General features: G+C 37.1%; 1 protein-coding gene across 15 annotated transcripts in view; it reads right to left on the reverse strand.

Moving 5' to 3' along the window:
• LOC131436211 (disco-interacting protein 2) overlaps positions 1 to 12,480 on the reverse strand; it is a 267,172-nt gene that overhangs the window by 93,338 nt on the left and 161,354 nt on the right. For 7 of the 15 annotated variants that reach the window (XM_058604819.1, XM_058604815.1, XM_058604818.1 and 4 more), the window contains exon 1: positions 4,376 to 4,814. The exons of 4 other annotated variants lie outside the window; for them this stretch is intronic. The gene's annotated coding sequence lies outside the window, so the exon portion shown is untranslated. Of the gene's footprint in view, positions 1 to 4,375; positions 4,816 to 12,480 lie in introns of those variants that run through there. 4 more of the 15 variants (XM_058604810.1, XM_058604811.1, XM_058604808.1 and 1 more) reach the window with 2 other exon arrangements.

Raw genomic sequence — 12,480 nt, forward strand, 5'->3', positions numbered from 1 at the left:
GGGGGTGGTATCGGATGTGTCAGTCAAAACCACAATTTTTCAAATGAAATCAGCCAGCAGTGATACAGTATGAGGTGCAACCGGTTTCTACAAAGTACCATCCACGCGTTCAAGTATTTAATTCAATTTTCCTTCAGTCTGTTTCTCGTCTGTTTACTTACTTGAAAGTTTGTTGTTAGAAGTGTCTTAAGAAATCTATACTGAAATTATGAATTATTGAAGAGTAGAAACAAATTAAGTAATCCATGTCGTAATGAGTGAACAAGAATAGAGTGAATCAAAGTATCATACGGCAATAGATGTGATTTGTTTGCTACCCTTAAATTTTACTATTTCCACAACAGTACGGATCATTGCGAATCTAGTCTCAATTTCCGTCAACAATAGCAATCGGGTTATCCTCACTCGTGATCTGTTTTTTGCAGGTTGTTCAATTAGAATCCCCACGAATAATCTAACTGTACAACGGATCGAAGCAAAAAAACCACTGAGATTTTCATTCATTGTTTTGTGAAAAAAAAAGTTTCTCAACGTAAAATGGTAAATGGTAGTTAGTATCGGAAGACTCTCAAACATTGGAGATTGATAGCTGTGTAGAAGTGCTGATTCGTCTTTGAATATGCCGCAATAAAAACGAATTCTTTCATTTACTTTTCTTCGCCAGACCATTCTTCTATCAATCTACACGATTTCAATTACGTAAAAAAAGATTTCATCCGATCTCAGCAACGAACGGTCCAGGTTCCAATCTCATCCACCATACTCGAACGTTCGCAGGGTAGAGAGGGTTAAGACGAACAATCTTCACTTGACTTTGATGGACATAACGCATCGTCTAACAGGGGCCCTCCGTGTGTCCAATCCTAATCTGATGCTTCGAAGTATTCGAGGAATGGGAGAAACTTTTCTTCGCGAAAGCGCATAGCAAGTAACATAAAGCAGACGTTATACCATCACTGGGGTAAAATTAGGTCAGTCGAGACTCTTTTCACTGGATTATTTTGGGGTATCAAAAAAAAAAAAAAAGAATCTGTTACGTCCACATCTGTTCCGCTCCCAGTTTTAAGTCCGTTGTTCTATCGTCGTTCACAAGCTACCTTGAGATATTCGGGATAAATTTAGTCTGAAACTCTGGGCACTGGAGAAAACCAACCAAAGATTAATCATCAGTAAACAGACAATCGTTAGTCTGACTTTTGCTTCACCCAGATCCGGATGGTTTCCGTATTAAAGTCTGTAACGGTGGATCATTTTTCGTGTGGTCTACAAACATCAGAGCCATCGGACGCCGTATAATTTGCAATTCAAACGGTATGACCTTGACGGACGGCACCGCTTTCGGAGCTTGAATGGGTATTTGTCGTTACGGCATTTATTGTGTGGAAGGAGCTAAATAATTGTTCTGAAATTTCATAAATTTGAAACCTACTTAGCGAATCTGTTTGCTACCAAAGAGTGGGGGGTAACAGATGAGAAATTCATCTAAGTGCAACATTGAACGCCCACTCCTGTCCTTAGAAAAAATGCTGCCGGCTGATCATTTTTGCTTGCTATAGTAGAATAGAAATAGTGACGTTCTGGTAGGGTTAACATTTGCTTTCGAATATACAAAAGTTGAAAGAATACTATAAGAAGAACGTAAAAGGAGAAATTGATTGGGATGTATGAATTTTCTTGGTTTATGTTAGAGAAGTTCTATGCCATCTTCAAATATTTTTTTTAATCAAATTTTTTTTTCTATGGAATCATCTTTCAAAAACGATAACACACATATTCTAAAAAAAAATCATTTCGAAATAGATTTGACGCAAGTTCATGCCGTTTCTTTATTTTGCTTTATAAACCTTCAGAAGAATGATTCACTTGGCTGAAATATGATCTTATAGTGGTATTTATTAAATTTAACCTGAGTATATGACCTTTCATTTGAGCCTAAGTTGACTAAGGTTTTGACTTCTGTTACTCATGAAACGGAAAACCGTGACCATCAACTAACGAAATTTACATGTTTTAGGTATTTTAGTCTGTAACTCTGGAATCGCAAGTCGGATATAAATAAAACTTTGATGTAATCTATGTTCTTTATTTTTTTTGCATCGATCATTTTATAACCCCGGAGTAGGTTCAAGATAATTCAGGAACTTAGTATGGAACCACAAATTCATCTGAGAAAAGTGAGAACACACCAATTTTAAATATACACACATACGATCTCGACGAAATGATTCGAATGGTATATGAAATTTCGGGCCTTGGTTCAAACGTCGGTTTTTCTGTATGAGAAAAACAAAAAAAAAGCTACTCCTCAGAGCCGTCCAACTGTTGGATCACATTATGATTGAATGTCTAATGAATTATAATAGGTTTGAAATACTTGCAAATAAGTTACTGTTTTCCAGCTACCTTCTAGAGTGCTAGAGGAATGCAGTAAAAACTGAGAGCTTGTAAATTGAGTAAAATATATGTTTAATTCACGATAGTCAAAATTTTCGTCATAAAACTTGTGTCATTTCATAATTGAATGAAGCCACTACAAGTGACCACCCTATAGGGTTTTTCGAACTGTTGACGTACAACTGGCGTCAAATCCACTGCTAATATTTGTGTTGAATAATATAAGGTAGCAGTTTTTTTTGTGTGCCATATAGAATAATTCGCATCTGTGCGAATTTTTGAAGTTTATAGAATAAGATAGGTGAATTTTGAATACCCTGAACAGAGCCGGTTAGTTTGTTAGGGTTGAAGAGGAAAGATGCTGACGACGATCATCCAATACTCCATGATCGAGATCATCCTACATTTTCCTCGAATGCAAAAAAGAATTTCGTTGTCTCTCGTGTGAAGCGAACGACGTACAAAACAAATATTTAAGGTGTCCGGCCGCTGAAATGCTCAGCAATCTTCACAACGGCAGGATCGAACCGCATAGTCGGTTCGATACTGATTCTTTTGTTTAATGTTTCAATTTTAGAGGTTTTAACCTTAGGGTCATTCACCTCTTCGAACCAGAAAAACTTTCTGAGCCTATGTGCGGGGTTGGGAATCGAACCCAGGTGGGCTGCATGAAAGGCATCGACTTACCCATCACGCTATACCCGTCCCCCTGATACTGATTCTTGTTTTGTGCGAACGATTTTCTTGAGGGGCGTGTAGGGTCTAACACTTTTGAAGAATCATTTTTTTTGTATTGTCTTATAGTAAAACATTTCAAGAATATTCTGAGAAATTTTCAATCCTATCGGAACAAAACTCAGCAAGCTATGGGCCTTTATCTTCACCTATCTCATATGGCGAAGAAGTAAGAACTCGGCGCACAGGCCAAGAAGCGTCTACCGAAAATCATGATTTTTAAGATCTGAAAAAAATCGCTAAAATAGTGGTCATTTCATCATTTAGACAACAATTACAAAGCTAGATTTTAAATAAACGAATGGTTAGAAAACGTATTTTGTTCAAAAAAATATCCCCGATTTCAAACAATGTTACTGATGTTCAAAACATTATCCAGATTATTACGACAAAATATTTCCAATAATAGAAGTAAAGACCATGGCTTTATGTCGGAATATGAGAAATATTACTATAAAGTATTATCAAAGCCGACGCTTAAAGTAACCAACGTATCATCTGCATAGAGTCAGAAAAGACACTGCTCAAATCAAATGTAATCGTCTCAATTCATCTCCAACGTCTTGTGGAAACCTTCAAGAGGACCGCACCGCAGTCGACACGACACGTAACATGGCCGCGGTACGAAACAAGTCCTAAATGCAACATTTATACTGCAGTGAGTACGGGCATTGAACTGTTTTATGCGAAAAAGTGAGCGGAGGACCGAATATTAATCCGTCTAGTTTCAAACAGAGGAGTTCCTTCGAATAGTTGGGTGCAATTTGTGAATCACGACTCGGTTCACCATAGGACCTTTTGTGCCAGAGTGCCTTCAACATAGAGACATCTTTGGTCCCTGAAGGTGAAGTCGAGCAAAAGTACTGCTACCTCCACGGCGTGTATTGCGAAATACTTTAATTGACTTTCTTCTTCTAGGTCGTGGTGTCGCTGACAACATTGAGAAAACGGTGACTTGATTCGATATTCGGCGATCAGTAGTAGAGCATTTAAATTGAGCCTCGAAATAACGATGGTGTATATATAGGTTAATAATAATACTTAAATTGATTGCGAAATTGCACTTATTTCGCAAGTGCGTTGACAATGGTACTCCAGTAAGTTGTAGGAGTGGCCGACCATCGATTATCCATTTATAATCCAATATTTGAATGATATGCCGGGTACTTAAGCTTCGATGAGGGTGCGAGCTGCCGCCGATAAACTAACAAATGGCCTTTTTGTTTGAATTGCACAAATCACTCACTTCTCCATTGAAAACCGCCCAACTAATTTACTCCATTCTCGGGTTTTATAATGCAATCGTGATTTTAATTCACTACCCAATTAAGATCATCTCTTCGCGTTGCACAACACTCCGAGTTGCTTTTTAAACAGATTTTTCTTCATCAACGTTGCTTCTCGTGCTTTTTACTGATATATTGTTGTTAATTATATCAATAGAATATTCTATTTTTACACCATAGCAAACAACTGAGAGGAAGCCATTGAAAAACAAGTACTTCCTTAATAATTTCTAAACAACACTTTCCGTTATGCACGTACGTAAACAAAATACTGCAGGTTCCTTCCTTTTTTTTTGATTTGTCACTAACATCCGAAACAAAACGTTGAGCAAAATATTACAATATCAAACTAGCAGTAATATATCGTCGAACCGATCACGCCGAGGGACTCCGATGCACTGAAAAGCGAGAACCGAACAATGTTTGTGCGAACACCACCACCAGTCTTCTTTCGTGCACAAAACTCGATGAACGAGCTAAATGCAATACCATCAACGGTCAACGGGAAATATACGAAGAATTCAAAACAAAACATCGTGGAAATGAATATCTCGCACAGTTAAGTGTTGCGATACGACGCAGGTCGCAAGAGTCACTAGAAGAAATCGATGAAGAGAACCGATCATCCCCTTGATGCTTAATAGAGCGAACATCAAGTTAGCTGCGTCACGATCGTCAGTCAAACCGACTCCACGCTGAATGATCAAGCAGCTCAGAGCCGCTTACGAGCTTAATGGCGATGAAAACGGAGAGCGAATGAGCCAACGTCCCATACTTCATACCCCATGAGAAGGGTGCTGAGGTTGCTTGAAGGGATGGATGCTGGATACTTGATGATGATGATGACTATGGCACAGACTCGCATGGTTGGCATTTGGGACTCTTGGTCCGACACTGGCAAGCAAAACTAGTTTCTGGTGCTACGAAAGAAGTATGATGATCGACGCAATTGAGTTTGAGATCTCGATGCCCGGAGAGAGAGAATCGTTTGTTTTTTTTTCATACCGGAGTTTCGGGAGTTCATGCCAGGTCGTGGGTAGTCATCAGCATTTGCTGTTTGATTTGAACGCTATATAGTCCGTGGAGAAATAAAGGGGATAGCTAATGATGGTTATTCAAAAAATGGACCGTGATCGGAAATAATAAGACCATTGCTAGTAAAGCTTCACAAAGTTACTGGAAATGCTAACGATCAAATATTATCATTCGTAAATGCATTAAATACTTTTAATAGACGTGTAGGAATATAGGTACTGGTAATAACCTAAATCGACGTAAGAGGTTGAGAGTGTAGGAATAAATAGTTATCATTTACGAAAATAAAATAACGTTTTATTAATTTAGGTGTTTGTTTGTACTAAGTGTACATAACCAGTTTCATTTCTGTTGAGGTTTCGCCTACGACTTATCTTATTGATGCACTAGCAGTTCAAATCGAACTGCTAGTACGATTTAACAGTTCAACGAAAACCTCTGAACAAACGAAAAGGACTAATCTACTGTATCACAATTTTATAGTTATCTGTAAACCAAAACATGAATTATCTGTAAACCGAAACATGTTTTCGCTCGAGATATAGTGTAAAAAATTGTACTTCGGTGCAACTAGAAAATTGTGATATTCATGTAGAGTAGTCAGTTTTGCTTTTTTTGTTAAGCTACCGAATCGTACTAGTAGTTCAATATGAACTGTTGACGCACAGATGAGTTGAAAATAAAAATAGCATTTTTATTTTTCCGAAAAAATCGAATCAAAACAGAGTCTAATGATGCATACGTTCTTGACGTCGAACGTATAAATTTTGTTCTAAAATGTACACACTTAAAACCGATTCTCGTCATCGGCATAATGAAATGGCGTATTAGATCGGCAACACGACATTTTGCTGATTGTTCAGTAATTCACATGCTCCTTTCCTTTCCGAAAGTCGTTAAGGTAATATGCTGATATCTCGGTAAAGCGCGTTCTTTGGCCGAAGTTTGGTATAATATTATGCTGAACTTGTCAGTAAACAACAAATATACCGAAATCACAAAATCCGTTTGCCGACATATTGGCTTTAGGCCTGATGTTTTCTTTTTTGTATACTAGATTCAAATGAACATAATCCAGTTCGTGCTCGCATCTCACCCGACACAGTCGAAAATCGAAACAACAGCAACAAAGACAATACAGTGCAGTGAACAATAGAGTGTACGGAATAGTAGAATATGATTTAACAAAGCCTGAAACTTGGCCTACAAGACCAAATTCAATTTGTAGAGATTTGAAGCGTTGCAAAGTTAGAGCAGCAGGAAATGAAATTGAAATCTCACTTAAAGAACGAATGCATCTAGACGCTAATAATGCAAGTTCAACAAGGCGTTTAACTGTGTGTACATTATATTTAAACGTGAAAGCGATGCAATTGCATTCGCTTCGGTTAACAACGAGGTGCACAACGTTGAGTGTGACAACATTAAATACCAAATCCCTGTGCACACATGCATGACCTTCCTCCGCAGGACAGCGATAAGTTCGTTCGGGAGAATATGTCGCAGTACGGTGAAATCCTTTCCATCGAAAGGGAAGTATGGCGGAATTTTTTCCCCGGCATCCGGAATGGCGTGCGAGTGGTAAGTATGCAACTACGTAAGGCAATTCCATCTTACATAATTTGTGGTCAAGGTGGGACACATCCGTGTAAAACGCTGATTACCTATGAAAATAAGCTGATTACATGTCAGTTTTGTGAACTACCTGCACACTACGGTAAACCTTGCATTGAAACTGCGAAAAGGACATCTTCAACCAAAGACAAGGTCAACCGTTGAACAACGAAAACTAGTAAGCGCAGTACTCCTGTTTCACCATCAAACCAACCAGCAACTGCAATTAGTGTACAACAAGGCGCATCTACAGCAACTAACGACGAGCTCAAGACTGCGAACTACAAGGAAAATGAAAAGAAGACGGAAATCAACAACAAAACCACCGATTTTCTTCTCCTCCTAGAAAAAGAGTGACAACGAGATCCACTTCAAAAAATTCTTTATTTAAAAAATCGGGTAATTCGGCCACGTAAATAGGCCTGAATAAAAATATCTTTTGAATAAAAAAAATGAACATATTAAAGCACCCTCTTTCTTTCTCCAACCTTTGCTTTTGTGACTTTTTTCATACAATATTAACGAAAAAGCCATTCCACGTTCAATTACTGATAAGTGAATTCATGATACAATTCTGATCGCTCTTGCCGAACTAACAGCGAAATTTCTGATGACAAGTTCGGTAATAATTAACAGTTAATAAATTTAGGATTGCCGAGATTCTCAGTAATAACAATTACCGAGCACTCGACTGTGCATTTTTTGCCTAGATTTAGCAATAAAATTTAGGTGTGTTGTTTCAAGATTGCTTGTCATTACTTAACAACCTTGAAATCGTCGTATTTCGATAATTTATTGGTTCTAAAAGTCACAAACGAAAATAGTGAAATTTAGCCGATGTGTTAGTTTATGGTGTTGTAAATGTAGATTTCATCTAAATTTTATTGTTGATTCCTATCCGCGCAAAAAGAACATAAAACATTCATCAATTGAAACTAGCTCTCTAAAATCGTCTCAATCCTGTGAGTTAACTGAATCTGAAACCTTTGGATTCTACAACTTTCAGAAAAATTATAAATATATTTTTTTACGGTGTAATTAATTGGACGAGTTTTTTTTAATTTTCAGAATTGGTTAAGCACCACACTGCAAGTGGGTATCCTATCGATGGAAATAAGTTCTAGTCTAACGGGGCCAGATCTAGAGAGTACAGCGAGTGCGATAATATATCCCAATTAGGTTCTTCCAAAGGTGTTCTTCACCAGAGGTATATATAAGATGGCTCGTTGACGTGTTGCAAGATAATTTTGTCATGTGTTCAGGCCAATTGCGGCCGTTTATCGATCGCGAGTGTGCGTTACTTGGAACGAAACTCGACATAATAACTTAGATAATTAACTATTATGCTAATATTCTGACGGAACGTGGCTTGTGTGTGTTCTTTGAAAGATTAATGACAATGAGTAATATATGACTTACATGCCTAATTATAGAAATGTACACATATTGTTAGAGGCATCTAGTAGTCAAACCGTCAATAATATTCAACTTACACCATTTGTAGGAGCATTTAGGAGCTTAGTAAAGTTAACTTGTTAACTTTTCCAGAAGACTTATGTTGTTTACATACAGAATATCAGCCATATTGATTGTGTCTCTACAAAACCCACATACAAAATTTATTCTAAAATAATAGTTTGATGTTTTTAATTCAAACTGTATTTTTCATATAAAATCAAATTGTAATACGTAGATTCAGTTCCATAAGCTTTTGAGTGTACTTCATTTTTCCCATTAGTGTTTGCACAACGTTTTTATCTATTTTTATAGATGCTACTCACTCAGACATAATATTTGAGATCTTCAACACTTCTCCTTCAAATTTTCTAAGGTTCTCCTCCGAATGCAGAAGATCGATTCCTCGGTTTCTAGTAGCAATGTGCACCGAACAATCATTCCATTCCCAAGTATATCTGCATTCGAACTTAGCTTGCGTCGGTATCGATCATCATGCAGAAATCAATGTTGCTAATGCTAATTTTTTCGTGTAGATGATTGTCAAAAGTTGAGATGACTAAGTGCTCACAAGTTTCTATCTCAAGCCTCCCTGTGTGTCAAAGATGACATTTGTTCAATAGAACGGCATCAACTCGATATTTTGCGAAAGTAGCGTAATGAGAGAGTTTGAATTAATTTGTACATAATAGACCATATGATATTACGAAATTCATTCAAAATTGAAATATAAATCATTTAAATTCAGTTTAACACTCTTCAAATAGGTCAAGTAGTTCGGCTAGTCGTTGAATCACTGAAATGTATTCAATACCGTTTTAGTGATGGTCTCCTTCGCGAATATAATGAATTGGTGTTACTTTTCTTTGAAATTGGTTCTAATCGAAAATTCAAATACTTTTTGTATTATTCATAGAAAGTACGAGCGAGTTTCAACAAATGTTTATCTTATCCTTAAAGAATTCGATATCTGAAAATACTACAATTTATTCAAGAAGTTATCAAATAAAACAAACTACCCATCTATGACGAACAACTCTTGCCAAACTCTACAAACTTATTGACTTCGAACAATGCCTTTCTCTTGCCATTTAAACAACCACATTTACGTTCGAGACTTCATCAGTAAAGACAGTTGTTCCGAAACCACTCACGTGTCTCAAGTAGAGAAAATTTCACGGCTGCTTAGCAGTTCATACTAAAGTGGGGAGGCAATTAAACATGAACAAATTTTGGCAGATTGATTCGGGTTCGCCTAGATTGAATCGGGTGTTCCACGCTTATTTGGCAGCGTTCGTTGAATCGAAAATATCAATAACAATACATTTGAACTTGATCACTTACTTACTTCGAAGAAAATAGAATACGGATAGAAAAGTACGACCTGTCGATTATCCTCGGAACCGGAAGCGTTCGTCATCAACCCAGAAATAACAATATTACGCGGAACTTTGAAATCACATAGATATAAAATCATTGCAATAAAAAACAAACAAATGGTAACGACTGGGATCAAACCAAGAATTATTAGATCCCACACATCTGCTGGTCAGGTAAATGGTAATATAAATTCATACAGTTGTACTAGTTAGACTGAAAATTACGTGTTGAACATGTAAATCTAATCAGTCATGACGTGAAATACAGTTGATAGACAGGAAAATTAGTTTTCACTATTTCGAAATTTACGCTACATAGTAAATTGATTGTGTAGACAAACTTAATATTATGTGAAAATTTAAACGAAAACTATGTCTAATACAAATTTCCGTCTTCACTATTCAAGTCAGCATCGAGATTCCGTTACATTTAATTTTCCGATATTTTTACTGTGTAGCTTCCAAATGCGCCCAAGATGTTCGAAATCGGTTTAGGTACCTCCGAGATAATTTTGCGTACTGAAAAACTGAAATTTGTCGGTTAAGTCACTTTTAAGATTACATCTTTCGAATAATGAATTTTTCGCCAAACCTTGGTCGAATTTTATCCTATAGGAATTTGTAGTAGTTTATCTTGAACATAGTAGTTTATCGAAATTCGTTGAGCCATCTCGGAGGAAATTTTTTTTTGTGAATTTTCATTTCTACCGTTATCTTCAACAATTTTTTTTTAAATTCTGTTTTCGTTTCGGGCATTGTTCAAAGTTACAACTAAGTTCAAAACGACTGACGCCGATAATGTTAATTATATTATATGCAAAAAGTCAAATTTAAATTATCAAAGTTTTGAAATAAGTCAATCTGCTCAAACATTTCATTAGCTCAAAGTGTGGACGTATGTATATCGAACGTAAAATGCGGTTCTTATAAAAAAAACTACAATCAACATGTTTTTCGAATTAGTTCAACATCATTTTGGTTAAGCACTTCTTTTTTTTAGTTCTTCAGAGCGATGAAACCTTTCACTCCGTTCGTGCCTACCGGTGCGAACATATTTTACAGCTGGTCATTTTAGCAGCACCAACTTCATCCCGACAGCACAGCCGTCCAGTGACAGACTCCCATTCAGCATCACACCGCCCATAGCACCCAACTACTGTTGCTCGTCCAACTTTCTCACAAAAAAATCATGTTTCTTTTATCGAATCCGTCCCGCCCTACTTCGTTGCCACTACCGGCAAAAATCGCATCAGTGAATTTCTTCGCGACCAGTAAACCTGTTATTTTGATAATTTTATTCCTGTTTTTGTTCATTTCTGCCTCTGGAGTACACCCTGTTGGGATCCACTATGCGCCATGAAACTGGTCCTATCGCTCAGCGAACAGGCGCGAGCGATACCTGTTGCTTACGGGTGCGCCTGCGAAGAACTCGAATGAAGGCTTGGAACTTGGATCCATTCCAGACCCGAGACAGAGAGAACCCCGCCGCATGTCGCAAGAAATCTGTAAATGTACCTTTTTGTAAGCCGGTCTGGTTTGGTCCGGTTGGTCGTCTTCGTCGGGTCGGGTTGCTGGCCTGTTCCGTAGCGTGCTTACCATTGTACCATTGGGCTATACTTACAGGTATGCAAACAAAAAAGCAATGAAACAGGCGAGGAAAACACTTGCGAACAAGAAAAAAAGAATTTTGTTAGCATTGATGAAAAGAAAGGTTATCGTGATCCATAAGTGGAAATGAAAAACGAACTACACGAACAGGTTTTGTTTTGAGTTTGCTGACCAGCGCCCATTGGCGTAGAGGAAGCAATAGGAGGGGAAAGTCAAAATGCTGTGCCGAAATTTACAGTTTGTTGAAACATCGACAGGTCAGTTCAGTTTGTGTGCGATTGTAATAGAACGGAAAAGTAGTGTGGGTTGCATCATTAACTTTGCAGAAACGATAGTGAACAAATCAATGAACTGAACAATTGACAGTATAAAAGGGACGTGAAGAGATTTGTACCTCAAAAGACCATTGTTTCTGAAAAAATACTCATGAAATTGAAAATGTTACACTTATTGCGCTTTAGTTCCGGAGCCGTAAGTCGGATCCGGATTAAATGTTTTGAGACATTTGCTCAGTCCGGGCATCGGTTAAAAAGTTGGTTTTCACAGTGATTGCGTAGTCTTTCTTCTATGAGAAAGGCCAAACAAGATGAATGCTTTTTCAAGAACTGTTAAGTTAATTGAAATAAAAACAAAATTTTTAAAAAGTTGTTATAATAACAAACATGTTAAGTGTTGAATGAAGAAGTTATAGATTATACAATTTAGAAACATTTGAATACTTCGAGTTCCTGATGAAAATTTGTCATCAGGGATGGCAAGTTAAATGGTTTTTTCTGTCGTGTATTTCTACACTACTACTCACAATCAATGTCGTGTCGTGCATGTAGAAAACTCACAATATTTACAACTACACTATCTGAATAAGGTCCTGAGCGCTTCTAGATAATCTAAATAAACTTCTACTCCATCAATTTAAAGTTTTTTGTCACAAAAAATATAATTCATAAATAAATCCAAACTTTTTGATTTTTAAA

The sequence above is a fragment of the Malaya genurostris genome, chromosome 3 (assembly GCF_030247185.1).
Source record: "Malaya genurostris strain Urasoe2022 chromosome 3, Malgen_1.1, whole genome shotgun sequence".
NCBI classification, from domain to species: Eukaryota; Metazoa; Arthropoda; class Insecta; order Diptera; family Culicidae; genus Malaya; species Malaya genurostris.